Source organism: Bidens hawaiensis, unplaced genomic scaffold (assembly GCF_021521415.1).
Source record: "Bidens hawaiensis isolate Kalapana, Puna unplaced genomic scaffold, B.hawaiensis_p1.1 tig00015250_1, whole genome shotgun sequence".
NCBI classification, from domain to species: domain Eukaryota; kingdom Viridiplantae; phylum Streptophyta; class Magnoliopsida; order Asterales; family Asteraceae; genus Bidens; species Bidens hawaiensis.
In genome coordinates, this window is record NW_027492359.1 from 1 (window position 1) to 23,823 (window position 23,823).

A 23,823-nucleotide genomic window follows, 5' to 3' on the forward strand; every position below is an offset into this window, starting at 1 on the left:
AAGTATCAAGCATTAGGGTTTCTAGAAGGAATGTCAGGTATGCCTATTTAAGGAAACTTTAGGGCATGCCTATGAAAACTGACACATAACGAATATTGTGATTTGACGACTGTCGCTTTCCTGAAAAGAATATCTTTGTACGGAAAAGCTGCCACAAATACAAACATTCCACCTAGAAACCCTAATCGATTTTCAATGTATCCTTCACAATATTAATGGAAATCTTTTGAGTTACTTTGTGTGTGTTTTACATTTCTGCCCGTAAAGTAATAACTTGAGTATTATTGATTCCGCCTTTGATACTCTTTGGGTTTTTCAAAAAAGGAGAACTTCATAACCTTTTTGTCGACACGTTTATGTTGGTTACGAAACTGTTTAAGTGTGTGTATAAGTGTGATAATCTGGACCGACAAGTGGTATCAGAGCTTATGTTGCTGCATTTTTGAAGAACTATTGCTGATTTATTGCCGAAAACTGTTGATTTGAAGATGAAGAATGACGTCAGCTGACAACTGTTCCATTGTTTGTGACGTCAGCTGCCCTGTTTTTTATTTTTCTCAGATCTACTATTTTATTGAGGTTTAAAAGTGCTCTATACTCAGATTTACTTTGATTTTTTTCCTTGTGTGTCTAGATCTTGTTTTTATCCATCCAGATTCGTCAGATATGAGGATTTATTTCACAGATCTGATTATTTTCAAAAGTTTCTTAAATTTTAAGTAATTTTTCTTTTCAAAAACCTTTTAAAAATATCAAAAGCATGTCTGGAGTAATGGATGAACAAGAGGTGTCAACTAATAAAATTCCAAGATTGTTAGGACAAGAAAACTATATTAAGTGGAAGGTTCTGTTTGAGGCTGCTGTGTGCTATAATGATGTGGAAATGTGGAACTCAATCAAAAATGGACTATACGTCCCTGATGGCACAAAAAACAGTCAAACTGTTGAAAGAAACATGAAAAAGAAAGATGATAGAGCACTGTCTATGCTGAAACTTGGTCTGTCTTGGGAAATTTTGACTAGTGTGGCTCATCACACTACTACAAAGGACATGTTTGATGCCATTGTAGAAATGTTTGAGGGAAACACTGAGCTTAAGGACATCAAGAAGGACAGACTAAAGCAACAGTTAGACAGATTCAAATTCAAAGAAGGTGAAAGATTGAAATCTGTCTTGCAGAGGTTTGTTACCATTGTGAAAGAAATCAGAACCACAAACCTTGCAATAACAGAGTTTGATCTTAATAAGAAACTGTTATCATCTTTGTCTGGAGAGTGGTACACTGCAAGCAAATTCATCAAGGAAAAAGTTAATTTCCCAACTTCAAGCTTGATGATGTTATTTGTTTTTCTACAAACTGCTGAGCATGAGATGATAGAGAGAGAACATGATTAAGGGAGACAAGCCAATCTTCCAAGTGGCTAATTCTCTTATTGCACCTATGGGGAATCTGTCTACCAAGAACCAATAACAAATCCCTATAATTGAAGAACCAAGTGAGTATGGTGGTGAAACACCAAGAGTGTTTTTTGCTGTTTAGTCAAGCAATCAAATAGACTGTCAAGATTCAATGTTCAATTGATTGATGATAGTGATACTTCATCAGTGGCCAATGTACATGCTCCCTATGTTTATGGAAATGTAAACAATGGAAATGAGTATCAGGCTCTCTTCTCTATGTTTACTGAATCTTATAATGCATTTGTGGCAAAGAATCTGATTCATACAAGTGTAGTGCAAGAAGACCTTGAGCAGATTGCAGATTGCTGCTGATGATTTAGAAGACATGGATCTTAAGTGGCAAACTGCAATGTTAGCCTTGAGGAGTAAGAGACTGTACTATAGAACTGGAAGGTCTTTGGTCTCTGGTCCAAATGACAGAATAGGTTTTGACAAGTCAAAAGCCATTTGCTATAACTATCAACAACCAGGACACTTTGCAAGAGAATGTAACCAGCCTAGACAATTCCATAACAACAATCAACAAAGAAACCAGTTTCAATTCCAAAACCAGAATCAAGGCCAACAAAGGAATTTCAACAACAACAATTTTCAACATCAGAATCATCAACAAGTGATCCCACAACAACAACCTTTTCAGATAAACCAACAAGTCCCTCCACATGCTCCTGTTAATCAAAATAGAAATATTGCCAATAAGCCAAGAAATCAAGTAAATGTTGCTTTAGCTCAACCACAGCAAGATGGTGTGTTTGATTGGAGTAATCATGCTAAGGATATTGAGAAGGAAAATGTGGCATTCGTGGCAAAGATTGAAAAAGAAGCTGAGTCCTCTTCATCTCAGGTACATTCAAAACCCACAAATCTTGAATTACTTTAATTGAATGATTCTTTGAGAAAGACAATTGGTTATTTGCTAAATGAATGTTTCAAGAATCAAAGCATGATAAATGTGTATGAAAAGAGTGAGTTGACCTATGAAAACCAAATTAAAAGTTTAGAACAGGACTGTATGGACAGTTACAATCTTCAGTCAAGATACACTACTGAAATTAAAGAATTAAAGAAGATGTATCTTGATGAGAAGTTGAATAATACTCAACTTCAAGTTGAAGTTGATTTTCTAAAGAATTTGGTGTCAACAGAAACTATTTGTGGAAAATTGAAAAAGATCAAAGAGGAAGATAAGTACAAAGTTATCCCCCCACCTTTCAATGATAATTACTCATTGGAAGTGGATAAGGAAAAGAGAAGTGCTTACCTTGATCAATTCAGAGAAGTGTTCGAAGATAGAAAGGACTTTACTGAATATTATAAGTTGGTTGAGGTTGATGACAAGGGAGAGTTTGTGATGAAGGCTGTTAAGACAAAAGTTGAAAATTCTGTTGGAATACAAGTGTCTTTAGACGATGAAGACTGTGATTTATTGGATATAGATGATTTTAGTGACTCAAGTGACCAGAGTTCAAGCTGTGACAGATTAAAAGAAAAAGAAAGGTGTGAACAAAATTCAAAAGAAAAGATCCCTCTATTACCAAAGATCACACCTAAAATGAAGAAACCCCATGAACAAATGAGAAGGGAACACAAATCATTTGATATATGTGGTGGATCAAAGGAAAAGAAGAACATTAGAATTTCAACATACAAAGTGCCACAGAGAAGAGAAAGTGTCAAAGTAATCAAGAAAGTTGAAGAAGTAATGAAGAATGATGATCTATTTCTTCCTATTTATCCAGTTTTCTCCAACCAAGAGTTGTTTGATGTTGGATAAGTGGAAAACATGGATGACTACCTTAGAAGATGGTCAAGACCAAAAACTTATGAACCAATCAAAATGGAGAAAATCAACTTTGTGAAAAGTATTGTTGAAGGAAGAGATGTCAAGAGTGAAGATCTCATACCTTTTTCAATAAACTTTGATGGTCTAATTACTCACAAAACGACCATTGGAGTTGATCCCCCAAGACCAAGTAAAAGATTCAAGAGAGGAAATTCAAGTGAAAGTTTTAAAGGAAAAGTGTGGTGTAAAATTTGTGATGTCTATGGTCACCATACTGACTCATGTCAAGAAAGGTTCTCTCTTGAACCATTCCATGTACCTGATAGCACAAAATTTGGTCAAGACTTTGGGTTTTATAAGAAGAAGTACAATGAATATTTGGGAAAAGGCAAGAAGAAGATTGATGAAGGAATCCAGTGCAACAATGAAGTGAATGCAATATGAATGACAAGAAAAGAGAACTGAATGACAAGAGAAAGGCTCCAAAGTTAAAGAAACTAAGCGTATCCCAATCTGTTAAGTCACAATCATCTGAAAAATCTGATGACTCTAAAGGTCAACAGTTTGTGAAAAGAAAAGCAATCCTTTGAAGAAACTTCTCACCAAAAAGAAACCAATTGCACTTAATGGTGATGAGAAGTTTCTATTGAAAAATGGTTTTGAACCACATGGATTTTTGTGGAAACCAAGGTCTGAAGCAAAAGTGATAGTGAAAGAAAGAGAATTTGTCATTGAAGAATGCACAAGCATAGTTCCCTATGTTGGAAATCCATTTGAAATTGGTTAGGAATCTGATGATTCATGTGAAATAGTTTATGAGGACCCGAAACCAAATGCAACAAATGTCAATGTTGCTAATGATTTGCAAGCTGAATTAGCTTGTACTTCATCACTTAACTGATCTATTTTTCTTTGATATGTGCAGGAATAGTCCACCCAAATGAATGATGTATGGTACTTAGACAGTGGATGTTCTAGGCACATGACTTGTGACAAGGGGTCATTGGTAAACTATGAAGAGAAATTTGAAGGACCAGTTGTATTTGGGAGTGATGAAAATGGAGGGAAAATTATGGGGAAAGACATTCTTACAAATGACAAAGTATCCTTTGATTATGTGTTCTATGTGTAAGGATTACAATATAATCTTTTGAGCATCTCTCAAATGTGTGATAAATGTTATAAGGTTGGATTTGATGATTCACACTGTTTCATCCTCAAACCTGAATTTGTAATTCCTCCTGATATGATCATGATGGTTGCTCCGAGAAATGGAAACTTATATGAATTAGAAATGAAAGATGCCATTTCTAGAGGTGGAACCTGTTTTGTGTCCAAAGCCACTGAAAATGAAACCAAATTGTGGCATAGAAAGCTTTGTCATGTGTAACGCCCTGAAATTCGATTGGTAAACTAGGATCGTGAAATCATCGGAAACTATAGACTTTGGGATTCTGGACGATAAGTTCGGAACCCATATCATTGGAAAAATCTGCTTTTATCATTTAAAATGTTTATTTTATAAAACGACATTTACGCCTGAAAAATATTAATTTTTATGCTTTCGAAAAATTAAATGTTCTTATTTAAAAAGATTTCAAATAATTATTCGGAAAATGGTTTTATAAAAGTTTTGCTGAAAAAGTTTTAGTTTGTTTAAAAACTTATGAACTCGACTAGTCTTGACCCGTCGGTAGCCTAAACCCGAACCCGAGTCACCCGAGTATTTAAGCGGAAAATCAAGTATTCTTACACCATCTCTTTCATTTCCACCAACACTTCCCACCCAAACACTCTCATTCTAGAGAGAGAAACTAGAGAGAGAAAGTCTTCAAACTTCAAATCCGAGTCCACAAATCTGTTTGTTGTTATTCTTGGTAAGATCTTCTTGAAAATCATCCATTTTCATAACCATTTTCGGCCTCAAATCGAGCAAAAACACCCATTTTCGTTTCTAGAGTTTTCGGGTCAAAAACCGTCTTGTTTTGGTGTCAAAATGCAGGCTTTTGTGTTTAAAATCACTAGGAATCGATAGCCCTTTCAATCCCGAGCATTTCCATGTCAAAAACTTCGATTTTGGGTCAAAAATCTGGAAAATCTGAAAAACCCGTAGGTTTCTCCGTCGCCCAGCTTGAAGGAGTCGAATCAGACTCATTCGATCGAACCAGTCGATCGAATCAGTCCAGTCGATCGAATAGGAAAGCAACCGAATGGTCTCCAACTCATTCGACCGAATGAGTTTCGTATTCGATCGAACGAGTGTCTATTCGATCGAACAAGTTCCATGTTCGACCGAACGAGTTTTTCCAACTGGTTCGACCAAATGTGTTTCTAGTTCGATCGAGTGTGCCTCAGATTCGACCGAATGTGTGTCTATTCGATCGAACGTGTTCCTATTCGATCGAATCAAGCCAGAACCAAGCTGTTTTCGTCTTTAAAACCCAGTTTTTGCTCGAGGCCGCGTAAGCTCGTTTTCTTAGACTTATAGCACGTTGTTAACCTTATATATATGTTCAACTCTAGGCTAAGGAGATCTATTGTAGCACCATCCTAACCCGAGATCAAGGTGAGTTCATAGCCCCTATTTAAGCTTTTCAAAACTATGGGGTGGAAACATGGTAACTTTACACGTTTGGATAAAATCATTTATGCAAACACTCTTTAAACTATAAACTTTTGGATTTCTACACACGTGCGGAAATCCACAAGCTTTTTAAGGATCTATAAACTTTGGAAATCTATGAACATGGGGGAAAACCCATCAACTTATGGAGATCTAAGAACATTGGAAATCAATGAGTATGGGAAATTCTATGAACATTGACATCATGGGAATGGGAATCATATTCATATCATCATAGTCATTGTGTCAGCATGGAAATCTAGAGATCAAAGCATCATGAGTTGAATTGGACGCGAGAGTCTATTCTACTCTCGGTAGAACTCGCGACCATGAGTGGCATTCTATTCTCGGTGGCACTCGTAACTCTTGGGATTTCATACTAGTCTCGGTGAAATCCATAACTCTTGAGGACCTATACTAGTCTCGGTAGGGACCAAGGGAACCCAGGATTCTTTGGGGAGTCTATCCTACTCTCGGTAGAACCTAGCTGAGTCCTGGATGACAAGAACGAGGTAGTCTTGGTTTAAGTCTTGCGTGGGATCAATCAAGTCTTGTGTGATCATTGAGTTTCATCATCATTCATCATCATCATCATTTATTCACCATCATCTTGGATACTAGTAAACAGTGGGATCTTGGTGTTGGTTTATCTAGTAAACTTAGCATGCTCAAATCTATATGTCCTTATTTATGCTTAACTGCTATGTGCTACATGTACCGTTGGGAGACCACAAATCTTTGAGTAATCTTATCACAAACGACTCTAATGGGAGAATAATAAGCCCGCTGAGAGTCCAGGAGAACATTTCATGTTTTACTTACTACAAAAACCTCTTTGGGAAAACCAAGAGACCTTTTCTTACAAACCATCTTAAAACCGGGTATTATATCCAAACATAGTAGTATAAGTTGTAGGAGTGGTGGGTTAGCCGCAGGTACACCCTATATATAAACCCCTACAACCTATACTAGTATGTTTGTGTATAAACTCTTTTTCTTTAAACCTATGAATTCACTCATCTACTTTATGTAGTTGACAGTTTGTTACATGTTTTCAGGAAATAATGCAGCAAGAAATCCCTAGCAAGTTTAGAGGCCTTAGAGAGATGAAGGCTAGTCTAGGAGTTGTTTGGAAACTTGATATTTTGTATTAAAACAATTTGTTTCATGTTACCTGGATGGTGTAATATTTGACATTTTGGTTATGTTTTTGCATTTAGACTTTTATACTATTGTGCTCAACAATCACGACTTAGTCGCCGCGCCTCGATTATTCCGCCATCACGATCGGGGTGTGACAGATTGGTATCAGAGCCAGTGGTTATAGGGAATTAGGAAACCGACCTAGACTATAACCTAGGATCCTTGACTCTAGATAGCTCATGCATCACAATCACATGTCTACACTTATATACGTGCTGCATGCTTATGTGTTGTATATTAACTGTTAATCTCTTGAGCCATGTCATTCTGTGTTCTTGGTATAATCTATGTCCTCTATTCTTAATCTTTGGCGTGTCATCGATTCTATCTAACGCTCGTTTTTCTTTTTTTTTTCTTTTCGTTTTGTCAAGAATGCCTCCCAGACGTGCACCCGCCCCCTTGGACTCCGCTGATCTAGCTAACCTTATAGCCCAGCAGATCGCGGCTGTGTTACCAGGCATGGTAACAGCCATCAGCCAGGGGCTGAGGCAAGAAGGAACCTCTGGAGCCAACCAAATTCCAGCTCAGAACGCAAATGAACCAGCAAATAAGCCATACAAGGACTTCATGGCTACCAAACCCACCAGCTTCAGCGGTTCAGAAGGCGCCGTTGGTCTCCTCCAGTGGATCGAAAAGATGGAGGCTGCCTTTGTTATTAGCTCGTGCCCTGAGACACTGAAAGTCACGCACGCGGCAAGCATGTTGTCTAAACGCGCGCTGACCTGGTGGAACAACGAGATAAGAACCCGCGGGCGTGAGGCTGCCTTGGCCATGACCTGGTCGGAATTTGTAGCTTTGGTTACCCGCGAGTTCGTACCTCGCAGTGAGGTGCAGAAACTTGAAGCTGAGTTTTGGGTGCACAAAATGAAGGGCGCTGATCACCAAGGGTACACGGAGCGTTTTCACGAGCTCTCCCTTCTCGTACCACACTTGGTCACCCCTCCCTCCCGGGCTATTGAGCTTTACATCAATGGCCTACCTGACACTGTCCGTGGAATCGTTATCGGGGCTGACCCATCAACCCTACAAGCGGCCATTGAACTAGCTGCCCGACTGACCCAGGACCAGGTTAAGACTGGGGTCCTAGCCAAAGGTACGGGCAAGGCCGCTGAGGGCTCATCCAAAAAGATCAACCGCATCAAAAAGCGTAAGGCTAGCAGTTACGCGATGGTTACTCCCGCAACCCCAATCAACTCTGTCGCTCCTGCTCCCACCCCTTCTGGAAGGCCAAAGAGGGAGTACACTGGGGTTCACCCCAAGTGCGGCACTTGCCAATTTCATCACCCTGCCGGAACCCCGTGCTGGAAATGCACGAACTGTGGACGTTTGGGGCACCTAGCGGAACGCTGCAGATTTCAAGGTAATCAACTGGCAATACAGAGCAGCAGTTCCCAACCCAGCAACACTCGAAGCTGTTTCGAGTGTGGAGCCACGGACCATTTCAGGAGCAGGTGTCCTCGTCTTGCAAATCTTCCTCCGGCCCGAGGCCGAGCCTTTACTATTGGCGCTGCTGAAGCTCGCCAAAATCCTGACGTCATTACTGGTACGTTCATCCTTAACAATCTCTGGGTTTCTATTCTATTTGACACGGGTGCAGATAGGAGTTTTATTTCTAGCGAGTTGGTCCCATTGCTTAATCTAGGAACCTCTGTCTTAGACCCCGCTTTCTCTGTCGAAATGGCAAACGGAGAGTCTACCCAAGTGAACAAAATCGTTCGCAATTGCACGCTTACGTTTGATCAGACGTCTCTTAACATTGACCTCATCCCTATGCAATTAGGAAGTTTCGATGTAATTGTTGGGATGGATTGGTTGTCCATCAACCACACGGAAGTGGTGTGTGCTGAGAAGCTCATTCGCGTTCCTTGTTCTTCTGGCGAGTCCATAATTATTCAAGGAGAAAGATCAGGCAGATGTCTGAAATTAATCTCCTGCTTTAAAGCTCGGCGATGCCTTCGAAAGAAGTGTCTCGCCTTCCTAGCTCATGTCTCCATCAAGAAATCTTTGGGGAAGAAGCTCTCTGATGTCCCCGTTGTGCGTGAATTTCCAGACGTTTTTCCTAAAGACTTACCCGGACTACCTCCTAGCCGACAAGTCGAATTCCATATCGAATTAGTTCCCGGTGCAACCCCCGTGGCAAAATCTCCGTATCGTTTGGCTCCGTCAGAAATGCAGGAATTATCGAGCCAGCTACAGGAACTACTAGACAAGGGTTTTATTCGCCCTAGTTCATCTCCATGGGGAGCTCCAGTCCTCTTCGTCAAGAAGAAGGACGGATCTTTCCGGATGTGCATAGACTATCGTGAGCTTAACAAACTCACGGTCAAGAATCGGTATCCATTACCAAGGATTGACGATCTTTTCGACCAGCTGCAAGGAGCCACTTACTTTTCCAAGATCTACCTACGCTCAGGTTATCACCAAGTACGCGTCATGGAGGACGACATCGCGAAAACCGCTTTCAGAACTCGTTATGGACACTACGAGTTCCTAGTCATGCCTTTTGGTTTGACGAATGCCCCTGCGGTGTTCATGGATCTCATGAATCGCGTTTGTCGTCCATACCTGGACCAGTTTGTTATCGTCTTCATTGACGATATTCTCGTTTATTCCCGCTCTAAAGCCGACCATGAGCTTCATCTCAGGCTTACCTTGGATCTGCTGAGGAAAGAGCAACTCTACGCCAAATTCTCCAAATGCGAATTCTGGCTAAGGGAAGTTCAATTCTTAGGTCACATCATTAACAAGGAAGGCATTCATGTCGACCCTGCCAAGATTGAAGCCGTCAAAAATTGGGGAGCGCCTACAACGCCAACCGAGATTCGTTCATTTCTTGGTTTAGCTGGGTACTACCGTCGATTCATCTCGAACTTTTCAAAGATCGTATTGCCTCTCACAATGTTAACTCAAAAAGGGGAACCATTCATTTGGAACCAAGAGCAAGAAGAGGCTTTCCAAACATTGAAACATAAACTCTGTCATGCACCAATCCTGTCACTTCCTGAGGGTAACGATGATTTTGTTGTTTATTGCGACGCCTCGAGCCAAGGTCTAGGCTGCGTCTTAATGCAACGCGGTAAGGTCATCGCTTATGCCTCGCGCCAACTCAAGAGTCATGAGAGGAATTATGTCACCCACGACTTGGAATTGGGTGCTGTGGTCTTTGCCTTAAAAATATGGAGACACTACCTATACGGTACGAAATGTGTCATCTTCACCGACCACAAGAGCCTACAACACATCCTCAACCAAAGGGAGCTAAACATGCGACAACGTCGATGGGTTGAACTCCTAAGTGACTACGACTGCGAAATCCGCTACCACCCTGGAAAGGCTAACGTAGTGGCTGACGCGTTAAGTCGCAAGGAAAGGACCCAGTTGCATGCGATCCGTATTCAGTCCAATCTTCCCTCCTTGGTTCTTGAAGCTCAAAAGCAAGCGATTGCTGGTGGTGATCTCAAAAATATGCTATCTTGCGGTGCCGAACGGAAGTTTGAAACCAAGAATGATGGTATACTTTACTACTTAAATCGCATGTGGATTCCAAACTCTGAACCACTTCGAGAACTTATCCTGAACGAAGCGCACAAATCCAGATACTCTATTCACCCGGGCAGTGATAAAATGTATCAGAATCTCAAGTCTCACTTCTGGTGGCCGGGTATGAAGAAAGTCATAGCTTTGTACGTCGGTAGGTGCCTAACGTGCTCGCGGATCAAGACTGAACATCAGAGACCATCTGGCCTGTTACAAAAACCGATCATACCGCAGTGGAAGTGGGACGAAGTCGCTATGGACTTCATTACCAAACTCCCGCGGACACCCAGCGGTTATGACACGATTTGGGTTATCGTGGATTACTTGACCAAGTCTGCCCACTTTCTCCCTGTCCGCGAGGACTACACTACGGAGAAGCTGGCGCGGATTTACATTCGTGAGATCGTAACCCGTCACGGTGTGCCTAAGGGCATCACGTCTGACCGTGACCCCTCTTTTGCGTCAAGGTTCTGGAAGTCATTTCAGAAAGCCTTTGGGACAAGTGTGAAACTTAGCTCTGCCTATCATCCTGAAACGGACGGACAGAGCGAAAGGACCATACAAACCCTGGAGGATATGCTCAGAGCCTGTATCCTTGAATTCGGTAGTAGCTGGGAGACTCACCTTCCTCTTGCAGAGTTCTCATACAATAACAGCTATCATGCTACCATCAAATGCGCACCATTCGAGGCACTCTATGGCAGGAAATGTCGTTCTCCACTGTGTTGGTCCGAGACCGGAGATTCTCAAATCCTCGGCCCGGAACTGATACAGGAAACCACTGACAGTATCGCCATCATCCAGCAAAGACTTAAGGACGCCCGCTGTCGACACAAGTATTACGCTGACAAACGCCGCAAACCTCTGGAGTTCCAAATAGGCGATCGCGTAATGCTCAAAGTTTCCCCCTGGAAGGGCATTGTTCGCTTCGGGAAAAAGGGAAAGTTTGCTCCAAGGTACGTAGGACCTTTCAAGATCATCGGAAAGGTCGGACCCGTAGCCTATCGCTTGGAATTGCCTCCAGAACTCAGCCGTGTTCACAACGTTTTTCATGTGTCGCAACTCAAAAAGTGCCTCGTTGACGAGACCGCTCAAATCCCGATCGACACGGTTCACATCGACGACAAACTACACTTTGTTGAGGAACCTGTCGAGATCCTAGATCGAGAAGTCAAAAGGACTAAGCGAAGCCGGATACCCATAGTCAAGGTACGTTGGAACAACCATCGTGGACCCGAGTTCACATGGGAGCGAGAGGATAAGATGAAGGAGGAATACCCTCATCTGTTCGCATAGTCATCATCTTTGTAATTCTAGAAATCTTGGAGTCTATGTAATCGTAATCATGTAATCAGGGACCAATATCAATCAATGAAGTATCATGTTGTTCCTATTTGCTTATAAATATTCTCTTATTTGCATAACACCAAATTTGACTACCCATGACTCGTGCTGGAAAACACAAGTTGTGCATACTTAATCATGTAAACATTGGGGTAAACTATGTATCATTGAGCCAAAATTTGTCATCATTCTAGCATTCATGAAGCATGGTTGTGTGTGTGTGTGTGGTGTCGTGTCGATTTTTCTAGCCGCACACAATGGAGTTTATACATTGATACAAGGTGAACTCGTAATTATAGTCCGGAATATAATTACATCAAGTTCACAGGTGTATACGTGTATAAACAATATGCTATTGTGTAACTATGAGTCGTGAACTCAAGCTTCGTGTAGGGAATTAATCAATGAATGTTGAAGGAGTGGTGGGTTAGCCGCTGGTACACCCTATACATAAACCCCTTCGGCACAAGTTGATTATGTCTGAAGCGAGACTTGGAATTAGGGACTCATAGTTAGCGTGGCAGCTGTGAGGCGTTAAATTCAAGAGTTATTGAGGGAATTATCCATTGGAGATTGAAGGAGTGGTGGGTTAGCCGCTGGTACACCCTATATATAAACCCCTTCAATCCGAAATGAATATGTCTGATGTAAAGCTTGAAGGTGATGCCTTGTAGTGGAAAATAGTGTGTCGTCCTGTGTGTCATTGAACTAATAGGAGTCGAAAGAAACACCCAAGTGGAGTTGAGGGAGTGGTGGGTTAGCCGCTGGTACACCCTATATATAAACCCCTTCAACTTGATTTGGGTGGTATCCAAGACGAATATTAGGGGTAGTGGCGCATAGTGGTCATCATGGGATCATTTAATCTAAAACATCATTGCATCAACTATACTATGTTCTAAATTTCGGGACGAAATTCCTCTAAATTGGGGAGGATGTAACGCCCTGAAATTCGATTGGTAAACTAGGATCGTGAAATCATCGGAAACTATAGACTTTGGGATTCTGGACGATAAGTTCGGAACCCATATCATTGGAAAAATCTGCTTTTATCATTTAAAATGTTTATTTTATAAAACGACATTTACGCCTGAAAAATATTAATTTTTATGCTTTCGAAAAATTAAATGTTCTTATTTAAAAAGATTTCAAATAATTATTCGGAAAATGGTTTTATAAAAGTTTTGCTGAAAAAGTTTTAGTTTGTTTAAAAACTTATGAACTCGACTAGTCTTGACCCGTCGGTAGCCTAAACCCGAACCCGAGTCACCCGAGTATTTAAGCGGAAAATCAAGTATTCTTACACCATCTCTTTCATTTCCACCAACACTTCCCACCCAAACACTCTCATTCTAGAGAGAGAAACTAGAGAGAGAAAGTCTTCAAACTTCAAATCCGAGTCCACAAATCTGTTTGTTGTTATTCTTGGTAAGATCTTCTTGAAAATCATCCATTTTCATAACCATTTTCGGCCTCAAATCGAGCAAAAACACCCATTTTCGTTTCTAGAGTTTTCGGGTCAAAAACCGTCTTGTTTTGGTGTCAAAATGCAGGCTTTTGTGTTTAAAATCACTAGGAATCGATAGCCCTTTCAATCCCGAGCATTTCCATGTCAAAAACTTCGATTTTGGGTCAAAAATCTGGAAAATCTGAAAAACCCGTAGGTTTCTCCGTCGCCCAGCTTGAAGGAGTCGAATCAGACTCATTCGATCGAACCAGTCGATCGAATCAGTCCAGTCGATCGAATAGGAAAGCAACCGAATGGTCTCCAACTCATTCGACCGAATGAGTTTCGTATTCGATCGAACGAGTGTCTATTCGATCGAACAAGTTCCATGTTCGACCGAACGAGTTTTTCCAACTGGTTCGACCAAATGTGTTTCTAGTTCGATCGAGTGTGCCTCAGATTCGACCGAATGTGTGTCTATTCGATCGAACGTGTTCCTATTCGATCGAATCAAGCCAGAACCAAGCTGTTTTCGTCTTTAAAACCCAGTTTTTGCTCGAGGCCGCGTAAGCTCGTTTTCTTAGACTTATAGCACGTTGTTAACCTTATATATATGTTCAACTCTAGGCTAAGGAGATCTATTGTAGCACCATCCTAACCCGAGATCAAGGTGAGTTCATAGCCCCTATTTAAGCTTTTCAAAACTATGGGGTGGAAACATGGTAACTTTACACGTTTGGATAAAATCATTTATGCAAACACTCTTTAAACTATAAACTTTTGGATTTCTACACACGTGCGGAAATCCACAAGCTTTTTAAGGATCTATAAACTTTGGAAATCTATGAACATGGGGGAAAACCCATCAACTTATGGAGATCTAAGAACATTGGAAATCAATGAGTATGGGAAATTCTATGAACATTGACATCATGGGAATGGGAATCATATTCATATCATCATAGTCATTGTGTCAGCATGGAAATCTAGAGATCAAAGCATCATGAGTTGAATTGGACGCGAGAGTCTATTCTACTCTCGGTAGAACTCGCGACCATGAGTGGCATTCTATTCTCGGTGGCACTCGTAACTCTTGGGATTTCATACTAGTCTCGGTGAAATCCATAACTCTTGAGGACCTATACTAGTCTCGGTAGGGACCAAGGGAACCCAGGATTCTTTGGGGAGTCTATCCTACTCTCGGTAGAACCTAGCTGAGTCCTGGATGACAAGAACGAGGTAGTCTTGGTTTAAGTCTTGCGTGGGATCAATCAAGTCTTGTGTGATCATTGAGTTTCATCATCATTCATCATCATCATCATTTATTCACCATCATCTTGGATACTAGTAAACAGTGGGATCTTGGTGTTGGTTTATCTAGTAAACTTAGCATGCTCAAATCTATATGTCCTTATTTATGCTTAACTGCTATGTGCTACATGTACCGTTGGGAGACCACAAATCTTTGAGTAATCTTATCACAAACGACTCTAATGGGAGAATAATAAGCCCGCTGAGAGTCCAGGAGAACATTTCATGTTTTACTTACTACAAAAACCTCTTTGGGAAAACCAAGAGACCTTTTCTTACAAACCATCTTAAAACCGGGTATTATATCCAAACATAGTAGTATAAGTTGTAGGAGTGGTGGGTTAGCCGCAGGTACACCCTATATATAAACCCCTACAACCTATACTAGTATGTTTGTGTATAAACTCTTTTTCTTTAAACCTATGAATTCACTCATCTACTTTATGTAGTTGACAGTTTGTTACATGTTTTCAGGAAATAATGCAGCAAGAAATCCCTAGCAAGTTTAGAGGCCTTAGAGAGATGAAGGCTAGTCTAGGAGTTGTTTGGAAACTTGATATTTTGTATTAAAACAATTTGTTTCATGTTACCTGGATGGTGTAATATTTGACATTTTGGTTATGTTTTTGCATTTAGACTTTTATACTATTGTGCTCAACAATCACGACTTAGTCGCCGCGCCTCGATTATTCCGCCATCACGATCGGGGTGTGACATCATGTAAACTTAAAGAACATGAACAAACTTGTTAAAGGTGAACATGTCATTGGTTTGCCTACAAGGGAGTTCAAATTGGATGACAAATTTATTTCTTGTCAAAAGGGAAAGCAACACAAATCATCTCACAAAATAAAAATCATGAACTCAATTGATCAAGTACTTGAAATCCTTCACATGGATCTCTTTGGTCCTGTGAGTGTTCCTAGTATTGGAAAGAAAAGATACTGTGTGGTGATAATAGATGATTTCTCAAGGTACACATGGGTTTACTTTCTAAACTCAAAGGATATATACATGTGTTAATACATGTATATAATGAAAGTTTGCTTGTGTTAACACATGTCACTCCTGTTCTGATTATCCTTGAATATGTTTCTGATTGCTTATGTCAAAACTGTGATGTTTCAAACTTGTGTGCTCAAATGAACATTTTTCAAAGAAGTTTTTACAAATGAAATCATTTTTGACAAACTGAGCAAGTTGATGGTGTTGAAATATGATAAAATTATTCAGTTCAAGCTTTAGAGAATCTTAAAAGGTTTTTAATGAAAATTGATCCAACCTTTTGGGAAATGATAGTAGATTGATTATTTATACCAATCAAATGGATTTAATAGGCTAAAAAGACTATTAGTGCAGTCATTGATAAGTATGGTTTCTTTCCATGATGTGTAAAAACTGAGGTGATATAAACCTAATGAATACGCTAAGATTAATGTGGAGATACATTGTTGAATATGCATGTTTCAAGATTGATCCCTCCGGATGATAGGCAGAAAAGTGATTATCCAGTCATACACGAGCCTGTTGGTATTTGGTCACTCAAAATGAAGCATCTTATATATGACAAAGAACAAAAATGATCAAAATGATTATAAATAAACCAAAAGTTGATAAAAGTTCAAAAGTTTATAAAGTTATCAAACACGAGGGTTTAAACTAGAACTACAGAGGTGGGACATCATTATAAGTCCTAAACACCTTGAATGTAAGGCTTGTAAGTCCGTATTATAAGTCCGTATTGACATGTAAGTCCAACGTTTAACCTCACAAGTTTGAAAAGTATTGAAATGAAAGATTCAAAACTCATTTATATGTTTTGTCATAAAATTTATATTGACCAAATATCAGGGGGTTAAAGTCAAATCGGGGGTGATCTAGAGAAAGCCAAATATTCTTTGAGAAGAGATATGGAACATCATAGTGCAATAAGTGTTATCCATTTTTGTATGCAACTAATTGAACCTTAAGCATATCACCATATCAACGAAATTCATGCTAAGTTTATACCTGCTATTAACTTGCCTTTTATGTCATAATGATGCTGAGAATGAAGTATTGAAAGGTGACTTAATCAATATGATCCCATGTTGAGATCTTTTCATAAAAATGAAAAGGATTTGAAAGGAATAAACTGAAATTTGATCTCATTATGCACCATTTTCTCTTAAACTGTGAACTTAACTGAGAAAACTATTTGAAAGATAGTTTGAGTCAAAAAGTGTTGCATTTTCACCTTGAATATGTCCGCATATGTGTTTCGAGTATACTTTGTTCAAACTTTCGAGTAAACTTGGTTGTTTTACTTAATGTTTAACTCATTCGAGCATACTTGTTCCTAATTTGTCCTTATAATGATTATTCATGTATTATCAAGTACACTTTCATGATTATGTACTTTTGAGTAAACTTGGTTGTTTAGAAGGTCATCTCATTCAAGCACACTTGATGCATATGTGATATAAATGTCTGAATATGCTTTAAATACTTGTTTTGAGTAAACTTGAGTGTTTTAGTTGAAATCTGTGTTTGTCAAGCATACTTCATGACTTTGGATTAATTTTTTTTTCTTAAATTACAAGTGTTTTCGAGTAAACCTTGTTTATCGAGCAAACTTGATGCTTAGCACACACTTGTATATTAATACAATAGTCCAAGTGTTCTCCAAGCATACTTTGTACATTCCAGAAGCTTTCGTGCAATCTTTACTTTTCGACTATACTATATGCTTTGAGCACACTTGTATATCAAAATAAGGATAAGAATTATTCTCAAGCACACTTTGCACTCTTGAAGTATTGCAGAGTAAACTTTGCTTTGAAATTTATCTAAATGTTTATTTATGATAGTTAACTTTTTGCTTTTCTAAGTACATTCGAGTAAGGTTTGCATTAATAAGGTATTCGAGTAAGGTTGACATTTAGAAATATCTCTAAGTTACTATTTTGGGATCTTTATTGATCTCGAGCAAGGTTGCCTATTTGATCTATTATACTTGATTATCTAACTTGTGATTAAATTCTTGAGCAATCTTGTATATTCGAGTAAGCTTCCTTCATTTTATCCACTTAGTTTATTTTATATTACCTGAGCAAACTTTGGGATGTGCAAGCTTTGGAAATACACTTTATCGAGCAAGCTTTATGCTGGTACAATTAAACTTGGGTTTTTGGCAGTATACTTGTGCTAAGGGACAAAATTCATTTAAAACCCACTTTCAAATGTGCACAGCGTACACTATAAAAGGGAGACTTAGAAAAATTTTTCATTTCACCTCTTTCCCTCTTTCTCACTTGCATTATTTCCGACTTGCTCGTTACCCAGAATCTCAATCGTTTACTAAATTTCCAAACCTAAATTGGTCATTCAACTAAATCCAACTCGATAAGCTTCAATTGAATGATTTTCGACACTCATTATATGTGTTTAGGGCTTCAATTTCATGTTTACTGACATCTCTGTTTTATGTGTAGGTTACTAATTTGTCAAAGAACAGGTTCCTAAAGACTGTCTTTCATTTCTTCTTCAAATATAGCATAATACATGATAAATTTATGAACTTTAATGACTAACCTTTGCTTTGAATGTATTCTTGTTTGTGATTGTGCAGAAATGGTGTATCCGTTCAAGAAGAAGCATAACATGTGCGCCTTTATCCAAGTAATAGAGGAGAACAGGCCGGTGGAGTTAATGATTCGGTGGCTACTTCGCTCGAATCTTCGCTTCTCTCTCACTGAAAGCCCTATCATATACAGAAACCACCATTTGGATTTCTGGAACTCTGCTAAGTTGGAAGATGATGAAAATGGCAGAAGAATTGAGGCCACTGTAGGTGGCCATGAGATCGAGATAACTGAAAATCTGATAAGGGCTAGTCTCCAATTGAATGATGCTGTGAATGATCCGATATCCTTTACTACTCAACGATTATTGAGGGTTTTCCATGAGACAATGGGGTATCAAGGAGATGTGCATGAATGGCAGTTCAAGAAGGGGTTGTTTCCAATTTTGTACAAATTTCTTATACACCATATTATACAGGGTTTCATAACAAGGAGGGGTACCTGAACCCTCATGAGCAGAGAAATTGCCAATGATGGAGGAATTTGAATTGAAAAAGAAGCTTGATGAGGAGAAATGGGAGATTGATCAGGAAGTAATTGAAGGGTTTCTAAGGTTGCAACAGACTGAGGAGTCTGACAACTCTCTAGCAATGATCATATATAAATTCCAGCAGCCCAAATCCTCTGAAGCAAAAGTGAAAACTCCTGAACCTGAACTAATGATACCCACTGCTAATGATGAGCCTGAAGTTGAAAATCTAGATAAGCAGCTGGTATCTGACATTGATGGCAAGAAAATTCAAGATGAGATGGTGAAAAAGTCCTTTGAAATGTGGCATCAGAGTCTATTTAATGAAATGAAGAAGGATGAGAAGAGCTGTCCTGCAAATATGTTGAGATATGCCAGAAGAAGAAAAAGATGTTGAGTCAAGAAATTGACCAAAGGGGGAGATTGTTAAGTCAAAGACTTGTTCTATGGAACATATGGAAGATTGGAATCTTCTCAACCTCCTCAGAACTTGCTAAGTATGGATCCGGGCGCACCTTAGACTTCCGAGCAAACTTTACTTAGCCGGGTACGATATTTTGTCTATCGGGCAGGGTTATCTTCTTGAAGTCTTCTTTAGTGGAAATCCGGGCAGGGTTTGCAAATTAGTGTATTACCGGGCAAGGTTCACTAGTTTATGCAAGTCCGGGCATGGTGCACTGTATCAAGCAGGTTTGTTCTTCATAGCCAAGTAAAGTTCACTTCCGAGTAAGTTTTAGGCTAACCAAGCTCATGAAGCCAAGTAATTGGAAGACCGGGCAAGGTATTTATTAATAAGTATGGTCCAAGTAGGCTTGATGATTTAATGATATATCTCAAGTATGATCGGGCAAGGTTCAAATCAAGCAAGGAACAGTGCTACCAAGCACACTTTGCTAATAAGCTTTTCTCTAGCAAAGAGTTGAAGGGACCATTGAAGAACAAGGTTGCTCGTAAGGGTTTGTAGCGCAAAGTCTGACAAAGTCAAGAAGATTGAAGTCTACGCGGTGAGTATTTTACTTGGTAAAATACTCTTCAAGTACAGTCTACTCGGAAACTGATCCCGAGCACACTTCTATATTACCAACTCCTAAAGGATGGCAAGATTGATGCAAAGCCTACCCAGAAAGACAAGACTGATGCAAAGCCTACCCGGAAGACTTGTTTTAAACTTAGGATTATTTCTGAATATGTAACTTGAATATGTCTTATCATTTAGGGTTTCTAGAAAGAATGACAGCTGTCCACAGGTGCCAGGCCTATAAAAGGAATAATTAGGGCACACCTGAAGAGACAGATAGAGACAGACACATTAATTGAGAAAGAATATTTCTGTGTGTGACGGATGTCTTAGGATAAACTTTCCTTCAAGAAACCCTAAATCGATTACCCTTTGTATGATGAACTTTGTATAAATGGAAATCTTTTGAGTGAATCTTGTTTGTGTTAGTTATCTTTGATTATTGATTGCAACTACTCTATTTGTTATTGATTTCGCCTTTAATAAACAGTAATCTTTCGAAATATAGCAACCCGTCATTAACTCCCTTGTCGACACATCTATTTGTGTGAGTTATGGCATGATTTGAGTAAGATCCAGCTGAAATCGAGGACTTGACAAGTGGTATCAGAGCTGATTACTGCTATTTTGGAAAGATTCTTGTTGCTGGTTGAAGATTTGAAGAAAGATGACGTAAGCAGACCACTATTCCATTGATTCGTGACGTCAGCAGCTCTGTCCTTCATTTTTCTTCCAGATCTACAATCTACCTGTGTTTTCTCTTCCTTATTTCAATCAAAGCTTTAATCTTTATATATAAATCTTGCTTTAATCATATCAGACACATCAGATCTGGACAACCTGTTTTCAAATCTGATTATTTTAAAACTTTTCTTTCTACAAAGAAATTGATATTAAGTCTTTGAAAATGTCTGGATACGAGGAACAAGAGGTGTCTACTAACAAGATACCAAGATTGTATGGACAAGAAAACTTTACCAAGTGGAAAGTGCTTTTTGAAGCAGCCGTATGCTACAATGATGTTGATATGTGGAACTCCATCAAGAATGGTCCACAAGCTGCAGTTGAGGAAGGTGCAAATACAGCTGGAACTGCTGCTGTAAGAGAAAGAATGAGAAAGGTGGATGACAGGGCCTTAGCTATGATTAAGCTAGGACTGTCTTGGGAGATTTTAACCAAGGTGGCACATCATACAACTGCCAAACAAATGTCTGATGCCATACTTGAGATGTATGAGGGGAACACTGAGCTGAAGAATATAAAGAAACAAAGATTGAAGCAACAGTTGGAAAGGTTCAAGTATAAAGAAGGAGAAAGATTGAAATTAATACTAGAACGTTTTCTAGCTATTGTGAATGAGTTGAGGACAACTGATTATGTCATGACTGATTTTGACCTAAATACCAAGTTGCTCAATTCAATGCCCAAAGAATGGTACACTGCCTGCAAATTCATCCTTCAAAAGCCCAATTTCAATGAGTTGAAGGTGGATGATGTAGTATGTTTCCTTCAAGCTGCAGAAATAGAAATGATTGAGAATGAAATGATCAAAAAAGAGAAGCCATGTTTTCAAGTAACCAATGCTCTCATTGCACCTATGGGGAACTTGTCAACCAAAAACCAACAACAGATTCTAATCATTGAAGAACCAAATGAGCATGGTGTTGATACACCTAAGGCTTTTGTTGGTGGTAGTTCAAGCAACTCAACAAATCAGCAAAGGTTTAATGTCCAACTCCTAGAAGAACATGATTCAGCCTCAATGGCTAGTGGACATGCACCTTTTGTTGGTGGAAATGGAAATCATGGATCAGACTATCATGGTTTATTCTCAATGTTCACTGAATCTATAATGCTTTTGTTGCAATGAACATGGTTCATACAAGTATTGTTCAAGATGATTTGGAGCAAATTGATGCAGATGATTTGGAGGACATGGATTTGAAATGGCAAGCTGCCATGTTGGCACTCAGAAGAAAGAGGCTGTATAACAGAACTGGTAGATCACTTCTATCAGGGCCAAATGAAAGGATTGGGTTTGACAAGTCAAGGGCCATCTGTTACAATTGCCAACAGCCAGGTCATGTTGCTAGAGAATGCAACATGCCAAGGAACTATCAAGTGAACCAATTTCAAAACCAACCAAGAAACCAGCAGCATCAGTTTCAACAACAGACTCAGCCCAGGAACAACTTCAATAACAACAACTCCAACAACTATAACCCCAACTTCAACAACTTCCAACAGCCTCCAATGAACAATAATCAACAAGTTGTGCCACAGAATCAAGGATTTCAAAGGAACAACTATCAGAATAATCAAACTGTTCCAAACAATTCAGTTCCATCCAACCAAAGTCAACAAAGAAATCAAGGGAATGTGGCTGTAACATCACAGCATGAGGGTAACTTTGACTGGATTAATCATGAAGAAGACATTGCAGATGACATCAAGAGGGAAAATGTGGCTTTCATGGCCCTGATTGAAAAAGAAGTTGGTTCATCATCTCAGGTACACTCTGCTCTTACTGTTGATTTAAATGAAATTATCAATGAATTAAAAACAAAAGTAGGCAAGCTGGAAAGTGAGTGTTTTAGGAAACAGAGTATCATCAATGGGTATGAAGCCAGTGAGATGATTAGTATAGGAAAGATTAAAAGTCTGGAAGATGACTGCATGATCAGTTACAGAACCCAAACCAGATATATCACTGAGATATATGGACTAAAGAAGATGTTAGTTGAAGAAAAGGTGAAGAACACAAAACTGCAAGTTGAAGTTGAATTCCTGAAGAACTTGATCTCTACAGGAAACATATGTGGTATACTAAATAAAGTAAAGGACAAAGACAAATACAAAGCAGTTCCACCTCCATTCAACAACAACTTTATGCCCAAAGTTGACAAAGAGAAAAGAGATGCATACCTGCAACAGTTCAGAGATGTCTTTCAAGATAAAGAAGAATTTGTTGATTTATACAGAAATGTTGAAGTGAATGAAGAAGGTGAGTTTGTTGTGAAAGAAGAAGTAAAAGAAGATAAGTCAATTGGAGTTCAAGTCTTTGAGGATGACTCTGATTCTAATGATCTCAATCAAGATGATTTGAGTGATTTGAGTGATCATATCACAAATGAACAGATCAAAGAAGTTGAAAGAGGAAGAAAATACAAGAAACCAGAATCCATTGACAAACTTCCTAAGTATCCACCTGTAACACCTAGAATGAAGAAGCAGAATGTGAAAATGAGAAGAGAGTATGTGTCTTATGACAGTTATTAAAAGAGAAATGTAAGCTACAATGCAGTCAAGCCACCAAGCAAGGATGTGTTGGAAAGGATAAAACAAAATAAAAAGAAGAGAGTAACTGAAGAAGTTGATTCAGAAAATTTTATCCCTGTTTATCCAATCTTTTCTAGTCATGAAGTACTTGATGTTGGAGAAGTAGAAACCATGGAAGAATATGAGAAAAGACAGTCAAGACACAGAGAAAGCAGTGATGAGGAACCTATGAAAATGGAGAAAGTTGTCTTTGTTAAAAGCAAAGTTGAAAGACAAAACATCAAAATTGAAGAATTTGTGCCTTTCTCTATTGATTTTGATAGTGTGAAGATGCAGAAGACTCTTGGAGTCAAGACACCTAAACCAAGTGAAAGGTTCAAGAAACCAAAAGAACATGAAATTTTCAAAGGAAAGGTTTGGTGCAGAAAGTGTGTTGAGTATGGTCATCACATAGACTCCTGTAATGAAAGCTCAAATTCAAGCCTTTTCATGTCCCTGATGAAATAATGTATGGACAAGACTTTGTTTTGTACAAGCGAAAGTATGATGAATACCTGGGAAAGGGAAAAGTTTGTGAAAAGGGAGTACTAAAGAAAGAAACTCAAAAGGATCAAATGCAATCAAAGAAACCTGTGGATAAGCATGCTCAAAGGAGTAAATCTCCTGTGAAGAGTGAAAGGAAGGATAAACAGAACACTCAATCCTTAAGAGTCATTCCTGATAA